The sequence below is a fragment of the Felis catus genome, chromosome A1, assembly GCF_018350175.1.
Source record: "Felis catus isolate Fca126 chromosome A1, F.catus_Fca126_mat1.0, whole genome shotgun sequence".
Classification (NCBI taxonomy): Eukaryota; Metazoa; Chordata; class Mammalia; order Carnivora; family Felidae; genus Felis; species Felis catus.
The window spans coordinates 158,460,909-158,481,185 of NC_058368.1; the positions used below are offsets into that span (position 1 = coordinate 158,460,909).

The following is a 20,277-nucleotide window of genomic DNA, read 5'->3' on the forward strand; positions in this document are numbered from 1 at the left end:
TTTTGATCAGTAATCACTGGTAGCTCTAAAGCACTTGACTGAATCTGGGGATTTCTAATTTTTCTACTGAATGTTCATAGAGGAGTGGTTGGAGAACTCTATCTCTGAGGCTCCCCTAGGCCTTCCTTTAATAACTTCTGTTTCATGGAGACACAGAGTCTAGGGCTGAAGCAGCAGACAACACTGGAATTTTTGTCTTGACTATTTTGTATCCCAGTTGATCTCCATATGATCATTTACTCTGACAAAGACTCCCAATGCCAACTGAGTGAGTCAGGGGTCCATAGCATGGCATATAAAGCCCCCAAGATGAAGCCCTTCTCCACCTTTCCAGCCTCATCTCTTGTCAATACCCTAAGTGTTAGCCATCCCGGACCACCTGCCATTTCCTAAACATGCTAGGTTGTGTTGATCCTTTATGCTTTTTCTTCTGCTGCTTGATCTGCCTAGAGTACACATTACTTGCAACATACCTGAAGACCCCTTGCAAGACTCAGGAAATGAGTCATTTCCTAACTAACTTACACACTCTCCCAGCAGAACTGGTTTTTAACTCCTGGGATCTTCTCTATCCCTTGTACAGACACTGATCATAGCGCCATAATGCTTGATTGCATTTATCTGTCTAACCATTGACCTCCATCATTTGTATTGAGGCAGAAGATATATTATATACATCTTTATATTTCTAACATATGGCATGTTGCCAAATAATGTAGTAGGTTCTCTAAAGATATTTATTGAATGAGTGAATGAATAAACCACTCTTATTAACTGGTAAAGTTACCATAATCAGCTCAACTTGTATTTCTCTTACTCATCAATTCTCAAATTAAGAAAACACCTCCCATCCCTTCTCACAGATGACTTCAGGAAGATCAGTGCCCACTTGTAAAATGACCTGAGGGTTATCAGAAAAGAAATAGAACTTAAACAGTTTCTAGAAGCTACATTCTGTTCTATAATTTTAAGAAGGCTCTTCTGAATCTTGGAATCCTTTTGTTTAATTTCCTATCCTTCTGGAGATTGCAATTCTAAAACAGATAAACTAGATGGACAGTATTGTGCATATAGGCTAAATAAAATATAAAAGTACATGAAAAAGTAGTAACACTTAAAACTGGTGTTACACATCAAATATAGGTCAAGGGTAAATTTCTATTTAGATTTCTTTATGGCATCCTTTTAATTTTATTTATATATATTTAAAATCTCAAAACTTTATTCACTTTAGTGTCCAAGTTAATCCCTGGAGGGAAGTCAGAGCAAAAGTTAACAACTAAATGTCCTCATCAGTAATACTGTGTAACAATCTGAGAGTCCTAAACAAAATCTTATGATTCTTTTAAGTACCTGCTACTTAATGTAATGAGGTGACTTTGCCAAAGATATTTTGGCTTATATTTCCCCAAAGCCCATAAATCAAGGATGAGGTGAGATTGTAATAAGTGTGTAAGAAATAAAAACTACCCCACAAAATGTTTTATTTTCTTCCTTAATATTAAATCTAATAGCCAGGAAATGTTGGGAGGATAAAATGGAAGCTGGAGAGTTGGGGGCAATAAGGACACAAAAGAAAGAAAAGTGAAGCAAGAAGCAAAAATGTGGTGGTGAGAAGAGAAGGCACAGAAATCAGTACAAGGAAGCTGTACAGAGTGAAAAGAGTAACAGAGAGGAAAGGCCTTAACTACTGAAAGAAGTAAGTTACCACCCATTGCATTTTTTGCTACAGTTAGTAATATTTATATTTGTTTAATTTCTAATAACATTGAGTCTTTGCCTCCTAGTGGTTTGGCAACCTGGTTACAATGAAATGATGGAATGATATTTGGTTCAATGAAGGTTTTGCAACATACATGGAACTCATCCCGCTTAATGCTACATATCCAAAGCTATAATTTGTAAGTTTACACTTTTGTATGTCATACCTTACATACAGTTCAGCCCATAACATAAATCCCTCACCCAAAAATCTATGGACAGAAAACTGAAATAGCACAAATATACAGCTGAGTATGTGGGGTAAGAGGAAAGAATGTCACTGTCCATATCCAATGATATAGGACAAGAGAGTGCCCATGGCTACAGAGCCTGTGCAGAGTTCTTGGCATATAACCTGAAAATTAAGCATAATTTGGGCACACTCCTCCAGAATTTTCAAAAGGCCTATTCACCTCCCCAAAATTTATGAAAAGATTGTTTTCAAACATGTCTTTTCCTTAGGCATAACACTACATACCAAGTTGGTTTGTGATGGTTAATTAGCTCTTTGGGATAGGCATTTGGCCCAGTATAGTATAGACAGATATGGATTCAGAGTATCTTCTTATCTGCTATGTTTTGAATCCTTGGTGAAATCCCAAATATTCATATATTCTCACTTGTAAAACACATGTAATGCATCTACTTTGCAAGGTGTTGAAAGGATCAAAAATGATGAATGTAAGGTACTGACATATAGCAAGTGTTTCACTAAATAGGAACCATTTTATTTTTGTATCCAAGGGTTTGGTACATGGTAAACGTTCAAATAATGTCTGAAGGAGTGTTATATTTACACTTTTATGAAGTAGAGAACTGATAAAAGGGGAATATGTAAGGGGAAAGAAACTTAAAATCAATTGTAAGGAATATTGATTGAATACTTTTAAGAATATCGTACTGAGCCTATTGTGTTTTCTGTTGCTTTGAAAGTTTCAAATTGAAAGTGACAAAATTTTCTTCCCTATTTAGGATGATGCTTTTTTGGGTGTTTGTTTTGGAGTGATCGAACAAGATTCATGAAATTCATCCTTTCCTATCTCCAATCAGGCAGAAACTCCTATTTAAATACAGGAAATGTTTAATACAGTTTCCTATGAGAAGGTAGTAATTGCTGTGGGCAAGTGGAAGCTCTGCTTTTAGGAGAAATATAACGAGAGTCATGAAACCAGCAGTTGAAGTTACTGCTTCCAGGTTACTGCCACTAGTTATACTTTTTTATTTGATGTTCATTTTTCGGACATTACACATGTTCCATAAAATTTAAGCTTTCTTTAAAAATACATCATACTACTTTTTTTCTTTATCTTCTTGTTTTGTTTTCCTCCCTTCCTCCCTCCCTCCCTCCCTCCCTTCTTTCCTTCCTTCCTCCTTTCCTTCCTTTTCTTTCTTTCTTTCTTTCTTTCTTTCTTTCTTTCTTTCTTTCAGGGAGCTTGTATTTCAAATATTCTCAAGGATCTTCTGAGTAAGAAGAAATTCCAGGAAGGAATTATTCACTACTTAAAGAAGTTCAGTTATGGAAATGCCAAAAATGATGATTTGTGGAGCAGTTTGTCAAATGTAAGTCATAAACTGAGTAACAGCAGACTGTTGTTAAGCCTAAAATGTAACAGGCTAATTATGAACGTTTATAAATAGTTACATTGTCAGTCAACCAATATTTATTCCACTTTCCACATTGTCTAGGTCAATAGAAAGCAGCCCCTTCCTTGTTCCTCTGGCACCACACTAAACTAGGGTGTCACACTGGGTTAGTCACAGTATTCGATATTTGGCCTCCTTCTCTGTGGTTCCCTTCAATGAAAATTCTTTAATGACTTTGTAATTCCATTTTTTATTATTTATTTTGAGAGAGAGAGAGAGAGAATGAGTCAGGGAGGGGCAGCGAGAAAGGGAGAGAGAGAATCCGCGCTGTCAGTGCAGATCCTGATTCAGGGATTGATCTCACAACTGTGAGATCATGACCTGAGCCGAAGCTAAGAGTTGAATGCTCAACTGACTGAGTCACCCAGGCACCTCTGACTTTTTAATTCCTACCATAAATACCTAATAATCTCCGCCCAAGTTTTAGGGTTGAACTCTGCTTGCTCAACTTTATTGTCCAACATGCATTCTCCATTGAGTGAGACACATTTTCTCCCTCATAAGAAGAAATCCTGCTTAATCCCTATGTTATCAAGTCTTTGTTTCTAGTGCCCTTGCTACCTAAACTGCACTTTCTTCTTTCCAAGAATTCAAATACCATCCGTCTTTTGAGTTCTAGCTGAGATTTTACCTCCTCCTTATAGACTACTCCAGCCCTCATTGCTTTGCCCTTCTCCTAAATACCTAGAAGTACATTTATGAATCTGTTCCGTAAAGTGACATTCTCTTTTATTAGTTTATAATGGCTTAAACATAATAATGATAATAACAATAATAATAATTGCTTAAGATCAAGAATTGTATCTATATTTTTTAATGCCATGCACTAGTGATTAATAAAAAGTTGATCACTGATTCAAGAAATCTTGGTGTCTGTCATTGAGATTCATGTAGTATAATAGGCAAGACAAAAAATTAAACATGCAGTCAACTCAGATGATTCTAATAATTATTAAAGTATTCTTAAATGTTCAACTGTAAGTAAAATAATCTTTAATAGAAGTATTGTACTGGCAGAGCTCATGGATACAGGTCGAAAAACCCTAAGCCATTGTAGACAGAAGAGGTCCTCTCTTCCTTATAAACACTTATGTCCTGGGGACAGTAATAATACTGTTAAGTATTTGTATAGCACTTAACAGTTTAAAGAGATATTTCAAATACATAATCTCACTTAATATTTTTTATGCCCTTATAAAGTCTGGACCCTCATGGTCCAATAATTTATGTGTGTGGTCAAACGAACAAAGTCAAGTCATTAAACATTTTTTCAAAGTAGCTGAAAGCTTTTACTCACATTTCTTGAAAATTATAAAAGGGACCAAAATACACAGTCCTTACTAGTACCTGTAACAATCCTCTTTATCCATTTGCACCACCTCCTGCTGATGATCTAGATGCTCTCTCCACAGTTCCTCCTAAACTTCTCAACCAGCCACACATTGCTTTTCTCTCCCATCTTTTTCCTCCTTCCTTTCCTTTGCAGTGTGTGTGTGTGTGTGTGTGTGTGTGTGTGTGTGTATGTGTGTGTGTGTGTGTAGACATAAACCTTGTCTTTTTTCAACAACAAACAATCTCTCTTTGGTGTGCATAAGGGTGTAGGAGGGTAGGGGGGAGATTAAAGGAGAAATTTGGCCAACAATTTCAGGATTCTTTTACGCCAGCTGTGAATATTTCTATGTTAATTTTTGTCATATCATGCTTATCAGCCATCTCAGGAAGGTAAGGTAGGCATTCTTATCCCATTTTTACAGGTTGGAAAAGTAATACTAAGGGAGAAATTGGTGCCAGGTCACATATACACCAAGCAATGATGGAGTCAGTACGTAACATCTGTCTTCCCACTCTAAGTCCAGTATTCATCCTCTCAATTACAACACAGCTTCTTCCCAGTTATCAGGAACGTCTCGCTGTTAACCTTCCCCTAAATGTCCTCAGTTCTAGTTGACCACTTTCTCATGCCAAATGAAACTGTGGTATGAAACTGAAAAATTCCTGAAAATATCTTACGTAGCTTTGTGTCACATAACATCAATTCTAAAACATGTCATAGCAACTTGGGAGTTAGAGGCATCTTTTGTTGTTATTTTTCATAAAATTGTTTAATGGCATTTGATAGCCTCACAGTGTGTGTGTGTGTGTGTGTGTGTGTGTGTGTGTGTGTGATTTTTCCATTTATAGTTCCTTTTAAGCACTAACTCCTGGTTATTTAAAGATTGACTGACAAGTTGTTGATTTCCTTGGGTCTCATTTTAATTCGGAATTCAAAATTTATTACACATTCTCTATATGCTACTGTGGTAGTCATTGGGAATGCTCAGGTAAGCAAAGGCATTCCCCCTCCTCAGTCAAGGAATTTGTGATATGATAGGAGAAGGTTAATACTAGACTCAGTTGCCAAAATGCTAAATAGGGGCATGAGTAGCATGCACAATAAAAGAATTAAGTAGGACCTCCCCAGGGGGAAAAGAAGAAATGAAAGAAAAATTCAACAAACTGATTCCTTCCTAAAAGTTATTCTATTACATTGTACTTCTTTTTTTAGTTAAAATTTTTGTGTTAGTATTTATTTACTTTTGAGAGAGAGAGAGACAGAGAGTGGACAGAGGAGGGGCAGAGAGAGAAAGAGAGACACAGAATCTGAAGCAGGCTCCAGGCTCCAAGCTGTCAGCACAGAGCCCCACGGGGGGCTCAAACTCACCGACTGTGAGATCATGACCTGAGCTGAAGTCGGATGCTCAACTGACTGAGCCTCCCAGGCACCCCTACACTGTACTTCTTTAGAAAACTTAAAATACATATGTATATTTAAAGCTTATGTGTATGTATACATAAACATAAAGTTTACATATAACTTTATGTATACATAAACATAAAGTTTTATATATATTTCATTGGCCTAGATAGACATGGTAAGGAACATAGCAATTCATGAAAATTTTTAAAAAAGGCATTTTCACAGTGACCATAGGAAATCTGCAAAAATTACTCTTTTTGTTTTCTGTATGTAAGTAACTTTTGTTACTTGGGACTATCAGTACCCACATGACCATGCTCTTTCATTCTTGTTTTATAGAGTTGTTTAGGTAATTTTACATCTGGTGGACTTTATTATTCTGGTTCCAAGATGACAAGCTACACAGTAAGTATATAGAAGCTTACAGAGTAGAAGAGACCTGCATCACATGACCCGAAGTGAGTGTGTGGAGTAGCCCACCTGTCCCTTTAAATAACTGGAAAGGAAGAGAGACTCCACAATTTTCCTTGAAACAAAGCTGACTGAAAAAATAATGTTCAGGCCATTTAGGGGGATGATGCTATTACTACTCTATTTTTGTTGTTATAATTCAGCTTTCCCACAACCCCACTGCTAGCTAAAAATATCTCAGCTCAGAATTCCTCTGCGTGGTTAGTGCCACATTGGCATCCTCTAGGCTCAGAAAAATGCCAAACCAAATATGTTAGGTTTGGAAATATAGTCAGCAGTTTTCTTGAGGCTCTTTTTGTTTACTTCTGGGAAGTTATTGGAACACTGTAGTAGAGCAGAAAGAAAAGTAACCATGAAAAAAAAAGGAGAACTCTTTTTTAAATGAGTCATGGTAATCCCATAAATTGTAGTTTTTAAAGGAGGATTCAGCATAATCCAGGGATCAGAAATCCTTATGAGAAGCTAGGAAACTGGAGGTTTTGTTCTCCATTCAATAGATATCTATTTTTGTAGTATTGTTCTTTTGGAATATTTAAAGCTCCCCTAAAGATAGACATTTCTTTCCTAAACATCCCCATTGTACCGTTATTAAAATGGAGAGGTGGGGTTTTTTTCTGTTATTGTTTTTTTTTTCGGGGTGGGGGGTTGAAATGGAGCAGGAGAGAGGCTCCAGTTTCAAGTTCCTGTGGGACTTTGCTACCAGATGTCAACCTTCTCCCACATATCTATCTCCTTCAGTTCACTTGCAGAGAGCAGGCCTGGGGTAGGCAGCCCTGATCCAGTTCCCGCCGTGAGACTGCAGCCTGAGATCTCCCCTCCTCCTCCATAAGCCTTGTTTCTGGCAGCCAAGGAGATCTGCATTTCTGATCTCTTTGGTTTCTCTCCTCCATTACCAAAGTCACTTGTCATTTCAGCTTGCCTTTCTGGGGGAAGATGTGGAGGTCAAGGAGATGATGACTACGTGGACTCTGCAGAGAGGAATTCCCCTCATTGTGATTGGACAAAAAGGACGTTCACTCAGGCTCCAATAGATAGGTTTTCTGAGCAGGGTTTTCAAAGATGACCCAGAATGGAGGGCCCAGCAGAAAGGTGTCTGCTTTTCTTCTAGTGGTCTAGTTCACCTCCTCTCAGTTTGCTCCTTGTTTCATTAGCTTTCTTTCAGTTTCTGTGGCAACTTTGTGGATGCTATTTCTACCCCAGAGTCAGAGGCCTGGACTAACCTTGATAACAGATTTAAAGAGCTTGGGGTGTGACCCAGTCTGTGTTGTTGTGCAGCTGTGTTCCTAGTAATTCTGCAGCAGCCACTCAGTTCTGATGCAGAGGGTGGTCAGTTATATTTGTTATAATATGTCTTACTCTTTCAGTACTAGATTTCTGGGGCCTGATCATTTGGTGACTAGCCCAAACCTAGGAAGTGTGAGGACAGCTATACATCTCCTCAGAAGAGGAAATATGTTCCCTATGCAATGAATTAGATTCCTGTGAATCTTGTGAATTAAACCTCCTGTGGCCTTTTGTTTTTTGGTAATTGACTATAAACAGGATGTCTTAAAACATGATGTTCTCGGTAATAATGAAAGTAAATTCAATTAACCATACTATCATCTTGCTCACCAGCCAATCTTGAGAAACCTTGGTAAAGGCTTTACTAGAATCAAGAAATACAACACTGGCCACATTTCTCTGATCTATTAGTTCTATCCTTAAGATGAATGAGGTTAATTTTAAATGAAATAATATAAGTGGCTCTGTACTGGCTCTTATGATTGTTCTTCTTTCTAAGGATGTATTTGTCTAATAACAATTCTAGAATTTTTCTCAGAATCAGAAGCAAATTCAATATGTTTAACACATAGAATATAATGTTTTTCCTTTTGTTTTGTCTGTTGCCAGTTTCCAATGCAACAGCAACTTTTATGTCACTTCTCTATGTATACATCATTTCATTTTTCTATATGTCCTTCTGAAGTCTGAACCTCAGAGAGCTTAAACAATTTATAGCTTGACAACACAGCCTGCGAAATTTAATGTTTGATTCATTATTGGGAAAGCAGGATTCACACTCCTGTAACTTATCAAAATGTCACGAGAGACTTCAATAATGCGGATGGCCCAGAATAACAAATATCTACAACAATGATCTGTATTTTTCCTCCATTTGAGGCAGTATTCAGATTACTCTTATAAAATTATTACCCTCCAATTCATGCCTATCCAAACTCATGAAATGCTACTCTCCTCTTTTTCACTCCCAGATAGTTTTATCTGAAAAAACTCCCTTTCCTTCTGGAGCCAAGATCAATCCAGATCATTCTATTAAGGCTTGGCAATATCTGTGTGTCTACTTTTACTTTTTTGTGTAAATTTTTGTATTGCTTTGTTAATTATTGGTACTTTGTGGGTTAGCAGGTAGATTATCCCTTCTGATCCTTTACTAGATAAAGTCTGTGTATGTCATTTGTTTCTTTGTTTTATATTTTTCTGAAGATTAATAGGCACATCTTCAATTATTCTTCTTGTTTTATACCTGTCAATATTTCCAAGCACAAGATTTTACATGTGCAAGAATACTATAGCTAACTAATATGGCCTGATGTGATAGAGGAAATGAATTTTAAAACTTGCTAGAAAGCCAGAAAAAAATAGCTGATTTCTGTTATTTGCCGTAGCGGGACCATTTAAAGTAACTGAGGCTTTTTCTTCTAATCCATTCTGTTTTTCTGTCCTTCGGAGCTGGCTAATCAGCAGATCCTAGATTGTGGCATTGCTGACCACGAACAGTCACTTGGCAGTGGAGGAGTTGGGTGTGGGTAGCTCTGTTGAACAAAAGGATATGGGAATCATACAAAGTCAGATCTTTATCTCTTAGGCTTTTCCTGAAGCTTTTCTTCAGTTATTTGAATTAATAACAGGCTGTCAGAGTTTTTGGAAATGTGAAGGAAGATTGGATTTTTTTTTCTCTTCCTTAGAAGTAAGCAGTCAACAGAACTTATGATATGAGATTTGGATAGCAAATAGCACAAGTAAATGTGACAGAGCTCAACTAGGTGTATATTGCTGCACCTTTATAATCATATGGAAGAATTTTTACATACCCAAGGATCCACAAGTCTTAGCCTATAAAATTTATAAGGCTACTGATAGTGTGAAAGATGGGCCATTAGCTGACTTTTACAGCCAATCTGAGTCTGACAATGTGAAAATTAAAATGGCCATTCGTTTAGTCTGTAACAGTCTTTATTTTCTAGGTATCTTTGGCATATTCCATTGACCTACTCCACAATTCCTCTAATGCGATTCATGGACACATTCTAAAATCAAGGACAGGTAATGAACTAATTAGCCAAATAGGTGTTTCCGTTCTGAAATTAAACATGTTCTCAGCTATTTGGAGGAAAGATACTGTAAGTAAATCTAATAATAAAAGATATATGTTTGGAGAAATTTTCATTTATACATATAAGTTGCTAAAAGAACTCTTTAGCTAGAAAGTTTGAATTTTCTATTCAGTGGGAATTCTTCTTATACTTTTAGCATTTAGAGATAAGTTTGTATTTATATCAAGAAATAATGGCTTTCTATCTGATATCTCTTAGTAGCTACTAATTAAGCTCTTATGCCACAACACAAAAATATGTATGAAAACAAAGCATGCACTTTAGAACAAATTGGCCCTGGATTCAAATCCTCACTCTGTCACTTATTAGATGTGTGACCTTCAAAAAATTTCTTTACTCGTTCTGAGCTTCAATTTTCTCATCTTATTTTGAACGAGGACCAGGTCCCACAAAACTATTGAGAGAATATGATAATGTTATTTCACCATGTAGTATAATGTCTGTCATATTAAAAATACATAATAAAAAATTTTTAAGTTTATTTATGTTGAGAAAGAGAGAGTGTACATGCTCAGGCAAGTTGGGGAGGGCAGAGAGAGTGAGAAAGAATCCCAAGCAGGCTCTGCACTGTCAACACAGACCCTGATGTGGGGCTTGAACCCACTAACCGCAAAATCGTGACCTGAGCTGAAATCAAGAGTTAGGTGCTCAACTAACTGGGCCATGCAGGTGCCCCGTAACATAATTTTAATTTCTCTTTTGAACACCTTACTGAAATGTGAGAGGGTTTCCTTCGTTATGTCATGTTCAACCTGGAATCCTTATTTCACCCAAAATAAAGACTGGACAAATGGACCACCTATTTACATGTACACATTTCAATGACCGATAACTAAACCCTGAGACAAGGCCACAAATAAATCAAGTCAAATTCCAATCATGTTTATCATATAGTTAACTGGGCCTCTTAGACCTGCATAGACTGCTTTTGAGAACAAATTTAGCAGTCCTTTTCCTATGAATGAACTTATTTATTAATTTAATAAGACTATAATTCACACACGCACAAAACCATCCAGTAGACTATGAAAATGAACATCACCATGACTTTTCCAAAACTTTGTCTTCCCACTGATTAATTAGTAATAGCATGAGAAGTAACAATTTTGCAGATGTTCCTGGTATGTATGTTGATAATAAAATGGCTAATGCCAATTTCCTCCTCTGGATTTATCTGAAACTACCAGTTAGGTGAAATTCAGTGTGGACTCAAATGGCTACTACATTGTTCACTATGAGGGGCATGGATGGGACCAACTCATGGGACCAACTCTAACCTGCATCAGAACCACACGCTTCGCAAACCTAAGGACAGAGTAGGTCTGATTCATGATGCATTTCAGCTGGTAAATTTCAGCAAAATTTCATATGATTTCATAGCAAGTAACTGATTCATAATCAAATATGCTAGATTTCAAAATCAAATATTCAGTGTTGGTCATTCATATGAGATAGATCTGAAGGTCAAATACTTGGCCGAAGCCTACCTACTGATAAGGTGTTTTGACCCATACAGTGTTTAAAAATATAATACAACATTTTATTTATTGATTGATTGATTTATTTATTTTTAAATTTTTTTAATGTTTGTTTTTGAGAGAGACAGAGAGAGGAGCAGAGAGAGACAGAGACACAGAATCTGAAGTGGGCTCCAGGCTCTGAGCTGTCAGCACAGAGCCCGATGCAGGGCTTGAACTTATGAGCTGTGAGATCATAACCTGAGCTAAAATCTGACGCTTAACCAACTGACCCACCCAGATGCCCCTAATCCAACATTTTAAAATGTGGGGAAATTTACATACAAATCCTGACTTCTGAAGTCTCTTTTATAAGTGAAAAGATTTGGTAACTGTGGACCTTCATTCCTACAAAGAGGAAGGTGCAGTGGACACATCCTTCCTGAAGCCAGGCCTTCACTGTCCCATGCACCAAGGTCCCAAACTGTACACAAGTGACCTGCTTCACTCACTTAGGGTGGACCCTCTAAGCATTTAAGCTTTTGACTCTAGATTTAAAATTTGTTTATGTGAGTAGCTTGCTGTTTCACAAAATACCTATGTAATCTGTTGAACAAAAAGTATAATATAGTCTTTACTTTTATGATTTTAAAAGTTAAATCTAGTACAAATCCATTCATCACTTCGCACATTGAAGAAATCAATATGAAATTGAAAGGGAAGTGAAGGAGGAATTGGCTACTTGTGTTTATTCCTCTTCAGACTTTCCTGGAAAGACAAAGTATTTTCTTTCTTTTCTCATTTATCATCAGCAGAATAATACATAGAATAAACCAGGTCATAAAACCACCAATGGGGAAAAAATTTGGAGTATTGTGCATTGTAAGCTTTCCTGTTCTGAGAATTACTATACTCAGTTTATTCAGTGTGACATATTATTTCCTTTCAGATGTTTATTTAGGTCAAAGTGAGTGAGAGTAACCAGCAGGATACCTCTCAGGAGAAGCTTCTCCATACAACAGAATTTCTAGTTAGGAGAAACAGAGAGACTGAGAGCTTAATCCTCAGTCCTACAGGTTTTAGGAACATAGTGGTAGCAGGGCACATTGGAGGCCAGGATTGAGAAAAACACCATTCCACATCTAAGCAGATACAGGGTAGACTAGATGAGAAGTAGGCTATGATTCACTGAAGGAGGTTTGTCTGCTCAAAGGAGAAACTCTGACTAGATGGCAGAGTAGATTAAAAATTTAAGAATAGGAAGACTGAAGAATATCGATAGTTTAGTCAATGAAAGCCAATTTTTCAAGTAATTGCCAAGTCTTCTTTGCTGTTTCTAGCCTATACATGTATGCGTTGTCTAAATTTAGCAGAAGGAACCCTACAGTTATTAATGCATCAGTGGAAAAACAATAATAAGATTTGGGTGACAGATTAATGAAGTTAATTAAGAGTACAAATTTTGGGTTAAAATGGATGGGTTCAAGTACTACCTCTTTAATTATTGTTTGACCTTAGGCAAATTATCTAAACTTTTTAAGACTACGTTTTTTAGTTTTTAAAACTTCTCTAGTATTTAAAATTCCAATTGTAAGTAATAATATCTAATAGATAGTGTTGTTTTAAGGATTGCATAAAATAACGCCAATAAAGCACAAAACGCAGTACCTGCTGAGTAACTGTTAATGTTAGCAATATTAGTATTATCAAATGTAAATTGTTTCAAAGATCATTTGTTGAATAAGAAGAAGTGAGAACACAGAAATGCATTGCAAATAATGCAAAGGTGGAAAACAGCAGAATGTAAATTTATGTATTATTATGTTTGCAACTACATAGAAAAAGTAGTAGCTAAAAAGTGGGGGGAGGGGGAAGGAAATATTCCAAAGTGCTATTAGTGAATGTGTAGGGTCCTGAAACTATGAGTCTTGTTCCTCTCCTCTCTAACTTACAACTGTCTCATAATTTTCTTATATTAATTTTATAATAAAATTAATTCAATACAGAAGCAATTTAAAACTCTCATAATATTTTTACTTGCAAAAAATATTTTTACTTACTGCCTTCCCTCAGTAATATTTATCTTGTTCTTGTCTGCTTTATCAAATACATATTTAAGAGTTAAAAGAAGTAATCAATGATCATATTTAGTTTGAAGACAGAATTTGACCAAAGAATGGATATTTGTTTTAATTGTTTTTTTACACTTACTAAATATAATTTAACACTTGGATCTCATCTGAGTTGACTGGGATTAAAATGACAACTTTAATTTCCTTACCGAAAAACTATTTTTTTCTTTTAGTCCCACACGATAAAAAGAAGACCCAAATTGTTTCCTTGGGAATTTGGTTTTATTTCACAAATGTACCACTTAACTAAAACTGTATATTAATAAGTATATAACTGTATACTAACAAAATATAGATTTCTCCTGTTGGGTTAAAGTATACACTTATATGTGTGTTTAGTTTTTAAGTTGAACATTCAGATAACATTTTGTGCAATGATTGGTGGTGAGGAGCTGGATTTTTATTAAACAATAATTATATAAGAAGAAAAGAAGCCCTCTTAATGAATATTAAGGTTAATTTTTTAAGAAGTAGGTATGTATAAAAGTAAATAATGGTGTTTGTTTTAGTAAGAAACAAATTACGCTGTGCCAAACAGGAACAACAGGATTAATATGAAGTAATTTTTGTGTTCAGTATTCTTTATTAAATTGTGACCCTGGAATATTAGACCTAGTTTCCCTGTTGCTGATCCTCTAAGGTATCAGCTGCACCATACATTATGATATTACACACATAGGAAGAAATACTGACATTTGATAGATGTGTGTTTTTAAAAATATAGCAAACCATAGGATCATAGTTCATATGGTCCAGCCCTCTGTCTTCGGCAAAAATTTTGAAAATTTTTCCATAAGTCTGTTTTAAAGCAGGAAATCATTGAGATTAAGAAGAGTCAAGTCACAACAAAAGTTGGTTCTTTTTCATTTCCCTTCTTTCTAGTTTCAATTCCCTCTTTTTAGATAAGAATTAAAAAATTTAAAAACCCCAAAGAGGTAAGGCATTATGTTAATGAAAAATTCAACAGAGACATTCTTCGTTCTGGAATCTGTTTCCATATCAAGCTATTATGCTTAATCTGGGAGTCTGATGCTGACATGAATAGTTTACAGACCATGTGCAGACACAATCCTCTCAGAAACACATGCGAGAATCACTTTGCAAAAATGACGATACGTTGGTTTATTTCCTCTATGGCAGAGACCCTAATGTTTTGATATTCACAATAGCAGTTTTGTTGTTTGTTCTTCTCATTAAAGAAAAATGCAGAGAAGGCATATAACTGGCTGGAAATCCCTTGTTCCTTGTCATCACCATCCCAAGAGGATGTGAGCAAAATATTCCTCTTAAATGTGATTTTATCTTTTTTCGATTGATATTCCCTCCTCAGATGGGAAATTAAATCATATTTTTAAAGGAGAAACACTGTTTAAATATGGTAGGTGGGGCCCAGAAAGAGAGAAGGAAAGTACAAAGATAAATAGTTCTGTGTTTGGGGAAGATTCATGCAGACAGTTTAGAGTTGACCCCGTTTGGTGGGTAGGAGCTGTGTGATTACTAAATTTAGCCTCTCTGTAAATCATCCTGTGCTTTCTGCAGCATTACCTTCTTTGATATTTTAAGCCGGTGATTGACATGCAAAGCTGGAGCAAGGAGGGCTCAGTCTGGGACAGGTTGCTTGCCTTGACCATCTTAAAACTGGCCTCTTACCTGAACCATGCTCCCTGCATCCAGAAAGCAACTGAACTCTTCTCTCGGTGGATGGAATTCAGTGGAAAATTAAAGTAAATCTAGACATCTGTCCTGTTCTTTGTTCCTTTCACTTTGATGTAAAAGTCTTTGATCAAGCAAGACATTAGATCTAAAACCTTTCAGTGAGGACAAGAGGGAGAAAGCCATGCTGGGAATTACATATCTGTGTCTCCTGCTCCCATATAGTAAGTGCTCAATAGATTTTGTGAGAAGTGAGGTTTAGGTCCTTTGAGAGGGAGAACTAAAATGCAGTGGCATAGTAACAGAAAGATAGCCAGAGGGTAGAAGCAGGGGGGTGCCCAAGCTTCAAAAGTAATGTCTTTTAAAGATAAAAAGCAATGTGAAATGTACATGCAGTCAAAACACCAGTGATCATTTGTTAAAACTTTTTTTTTTTTTAAAAAAGGGAGGATACCTTTTAAAAAATACAAATTTACTTCTTCATTAATCAATACCACAGACCGAATTTTGACCTCAGATCTCATCTTTGATGGGAAACTGATGATTTGGGCCATGAAAAGTGTGTATGTATACAATGGCAAAATGGATTGCGGTGGTTATTATAATCAGAAAGGTGCTCAGTGATCATATGGATTATGTTGCCATTCAGTTTAGCAGTTTGCAACCCACAGATACTAACAGATGCCACAATCTTTTCAATGTAAGCTTTGATTTCTTTTCAATACAAGATTTTGTATAGTTATTGTTAAAACTCTCACTCTAGAGTTGGATGTTTTGAGAAATCAAATTTGTATGTGAATTAAGGAACATTCATTCCTTAAAACTGAAGAAAAATTTCATTATTTTAGCAGAGTGTAATGTGATGGTGTCCATTTTTCCTGTGCCACATTGCTGGTAGGCTATCATAATTTCTTTCCATATAACTAAATCTCAGTGAGCTTTTTGAAATCCTATCTTGAATTCTTCTTTTTGAAAACATTAATTCCAGTCTTCTTTTAATACTTTTCCGGTCATTGTGATTAAACTCAAAAATCAGTTTAAGGAAAAAGGATCTTTTAGCTCTAGTTTTCTCTTCTTTTTGTTAATGTTTGAATGGGTTGTATGAGTGAGGCTAAAATGTAAACATCCTGCTGTCCTATAACATAAAGAGATATTATTCCATCTCTATACTTGTTAGAAGAGGGATGATCTTACCTGCAGCAACCCACCTATGGGTTAGATATGGTAGCTCAACATGTTTACTCCGATGCAATACTTAGGAAAATATTGTGGGTAAACCTTATTTATGCTTGTAATCAATAATACATAATTAAATATTATAGGTTTTGTTTTCCTAAACATCAAGACTGTTGGTATTCAGCCATAATGAAGAATTTTCTTATATAGATTAATTACTTCATTCATGTATTGAAAAATACTTCAATCATGTATTGAAAAATTCTTTGTGGGGTGCCTGGGTGGCTCAGTCGGTTAAGCGGCCGACTTCAGCTCAGATCATGATCTTGCGGTCCGTGAGTTCGAGCCCCGCGTCAGGCTCTGTGCTGACAGCTCAGAGCCTGGAGCCTGTTTCAGATTCTGTGTCTCCCTCTCCCTGACCCTCCCCGTTCATGCTTTGTCTCTCTCTGTCTCAAAAATAAATAAACGTTAAAAAAAAATTAAAAAAAAAAAAAAGAAAAATTCTTTGCATGTTGCCTGTGAACCCGCAGTGCTTGTAGGTACCAAGGATAAAGAAGTAAACAAAACAATGATGTGTCTTACCTTCAAGGAACTTACAATGTATTTGTTATCAATTTTCATCCATTTGTACAGTAAATATACCAAAATCAAAACAATGTAGATTATAATTTAATTGCCTAATCTTTGTTTTGTGATTCAACTGGTACTTGGGATATTTAAGCATATATAGTGGAAACAACACAAGATCAGGATCATGGGTTTAAATCTCATCTTCAAAATGGCTAGTTGCTTGCACCAGTTGCTTAACCTTTCCAAGCTTTATTTCCCCTTTTTAAAAATCAGGATAATAACAATCTCACTAGGTAGCTTTGACAGTTAAATATGATGTACAGAGACTAGTACAATCTCTACCATATGGTCACTGTATGATAAATGCAAATTTCCTGCCCCATCCCTACTTCTCTGTTGTGTTTTTTTGAGCTATCAAAATGAGTATCAGTTGTTGTTTATCTAATGATATTTGGAATTAAAAACCATAAACAAAATTAGGATCAAAACTACTTTAATATTCTATAGGGCAATAAAACCTCAAAATTGTGGTTTCTTCTTTATGTGGACAGAAAAAAATTATTATATCTTATTAGTTTTACAAATTATAAAATGACTGAACCTAATCAATTTTGCTAAATTACAATTTTCTAGACCTAGAGAATCAGATGACTTTCAGATAGTCTTGTTAGAAAATAGTCTTAATGTGGGAATTAAAGTGGCAAGTAATCACGTTTTTTTAAAAAAGATCACATAGCACTAATACAGATTACTCAATTCTAGAATTCTGTATAAACCACTGCTTTTATATGTCAGAAATCATCTCTTGTATATATGGATTCCATAAAGTTTCTATTTTCATCTCTGAGCAAGTTAAAATTTTATGATTATTCTCCTTGCTAATATTTTATCATCAGTAGAAAAAAACACAAATAATTTGGAAAGTAAAGTTACATAAAATAATTTTATAAAAGTCTGACAGAAAAAAAGGTTTAACACATTAGGTACTGAAAATAACTCAGGATGATTCTGTTATAGCAATTTAAAATTATAATAAGAAAACAAGAGTTTTTGTTTCATAGGACTTTTTTTCCACTTCTGTTCTTCTTATTACAGCATTCTAACAGATGTTTTAAAGATCATATATTCCGTGGGTGCTCAAATGGCAGTAGGATGGAATTACCTTTTAGAGCAAAATATGGATTGTCACTTTCAGGTGCTGAAAAAAACAAAATTCTGTGTGCATTGTCAACCAGCAAACATCAGGAAAAGTTAATGAAATAAGTGCACTAATTTAAATTGTTAAAAATAAACTGATATAAATTCAATGAAGTCACTAAAATATTGGCCACTAATTCCAAAGGCATAAAACAATTGAATCATGATTTGATTTGGTTTCACTTCACCTCCCCAAAATATATTCTGACAAAATGCAAATAGTGAAAACAGATATTCCCTAGTTATTAATCAAGTGACTGATACTAGACAAATGCCCATGTTTTACTTTTAAAACCTTGGAGAAAAATTACCACAAAATTACATTCTTGTATATAAGATGTTGTACAAGATGCTAATCAAAGTTCTTTGAGGGGTGCCTGGGTGGCTCAGTGAGTTAAGCATCTGACTTCAGCTCAGGTCATGATCTCATGGTTCATGAGTTGAGCCCAGGGTCCGGGTCTGTGCTCTCAGCTCAGAGCCTCAGAGCCTAGAGCCTACTTTGGATTCTGTGTCTTCCTCTCTTTGTTCTCCTTGCCCACTCATGCTCTGTCTCTCTCTCTTTCTCAAAAATAAACATTAAAAATATCTTTTAATTTAAAGTTATTTGAAATAATAGGTAAATAAAATTACTGCCAGAAAAAAAAATTAAAAGTTCAACTGGAACATTAAAAATGTTAGCCAGTAAAGAATTTACTACTGTTTATGGTAAATTATAATTTTATCATGCATTTCTTTCTTCTATTCTCTTAAGATATTGGTAGCCCGAGTTAGCCTCTATTACATAACACATACTATGAGAAGTCAAATGCTCTTTATTTCTTCAGATTAATTGAACTAAGAATGGATGGAAAGGTCATCAAGACACAGGAGTTGGTGCCTCTTCCTTATGCAATCTCCAGAAATCCAAAGGGACAGCAATTAGCCTGGAAATTTTTAAGAGAAAATTGGACCCATCTCCTTGAAAAGTTGGTATTCATTTATATCCAATGTGTGTTCTTCCACCTAGATGTGCCTGAAACCACGTATTTCGGTCACCTGAAACCAAGTATAATGATGTGCATATGAATGTAAATGATCCTATTTCTTCTCAAATAGTTTGATGAACTCTGTTAGTTTGAAAACTTTATAGTCCAAATTCTGTCGAGGTGTGAGGGAGAGGAATGAGAAGTGAATGGGAAATAGATTTCTTGCACTCAGCTGGGAGCAAATGTGAGCTAAATTAAGTCCAGTCATCAGCCCCTGTATCACACTCCTCCTAGCTTCCTCACCAGCTCAGAAGAACCCATATATAGTGAAGTGAAGCCATATATAGTGCATTAAACACGTTTGACTTGGTTTGTTAATATAGTTTGTTCTAGGGAGAAATTTCAGGAATTTTTTTTAAATTGGCATCAGCCTTATATTTTATTTATTTTTGATAGACAGGGAGAGACAGAGCACAAGTGGGGGAGGGGCAGAGAGAGAGGGAGACACAGAACTTGATGAAGGCTCCAGGCTCCGAGATGTCAGCATAGAGCCTGACGCGGGGCTTGAACTCACAAACTGAGAGATCATGACCTGAGCTGAAGTTGGACGTTCAACCGACTGAGCCACCCAGGTGCCCCTAAATTTCAGGAATTTTGATGAGAGCTAATCCCCTCTCTCAGTTCCCCCTGGGGAAGTGGTACAGTGGAGAACTTAGAGGTGCTGACTGGAAGTGTTTGGGGATCCCCCCTTCAAAACTCCATTGGCTCTGAGTCTTTTCTGGAGTTTCAACTTTTCAGAGAATCAGAGCTCACTCCAGCATGCGCCTAGGCCTAAAATATCCCCCAGAATGAACCAATAATGATTCAGTTTCATTGGAAGGTACAGGATGGCTTTGCTTCCTCTCACAAAAACCCCTGCTGAGGCACTCAGCCATTCCTCATCCAAATACAAAATGTCTCTTACAAACTATATGGAAAATACCCTCAACCCAAGAGCTGTGCAGTTTGCTCTGTTCATCTTAATGTCAGTTTGTGTCTTTGATTCTAGTCCTCCCCAGTTCCTCTTCCCTCCCATTTGTTAGCCATGAAGGATTCAGAGTCCTCCATAAAGCTTTG

The 20,277-nt window shown here is 36.0% G+C and overlaps 1 pseudogene; it reads left to right on the top strand.

The window, feature by feature from the left end:
- Nucleotides 1-20,277, top strand: part of LOC123379277 — a 44,583-nt pseudogene that overhangs the window by 21,956 nt on the left and 2,350 nt on the right.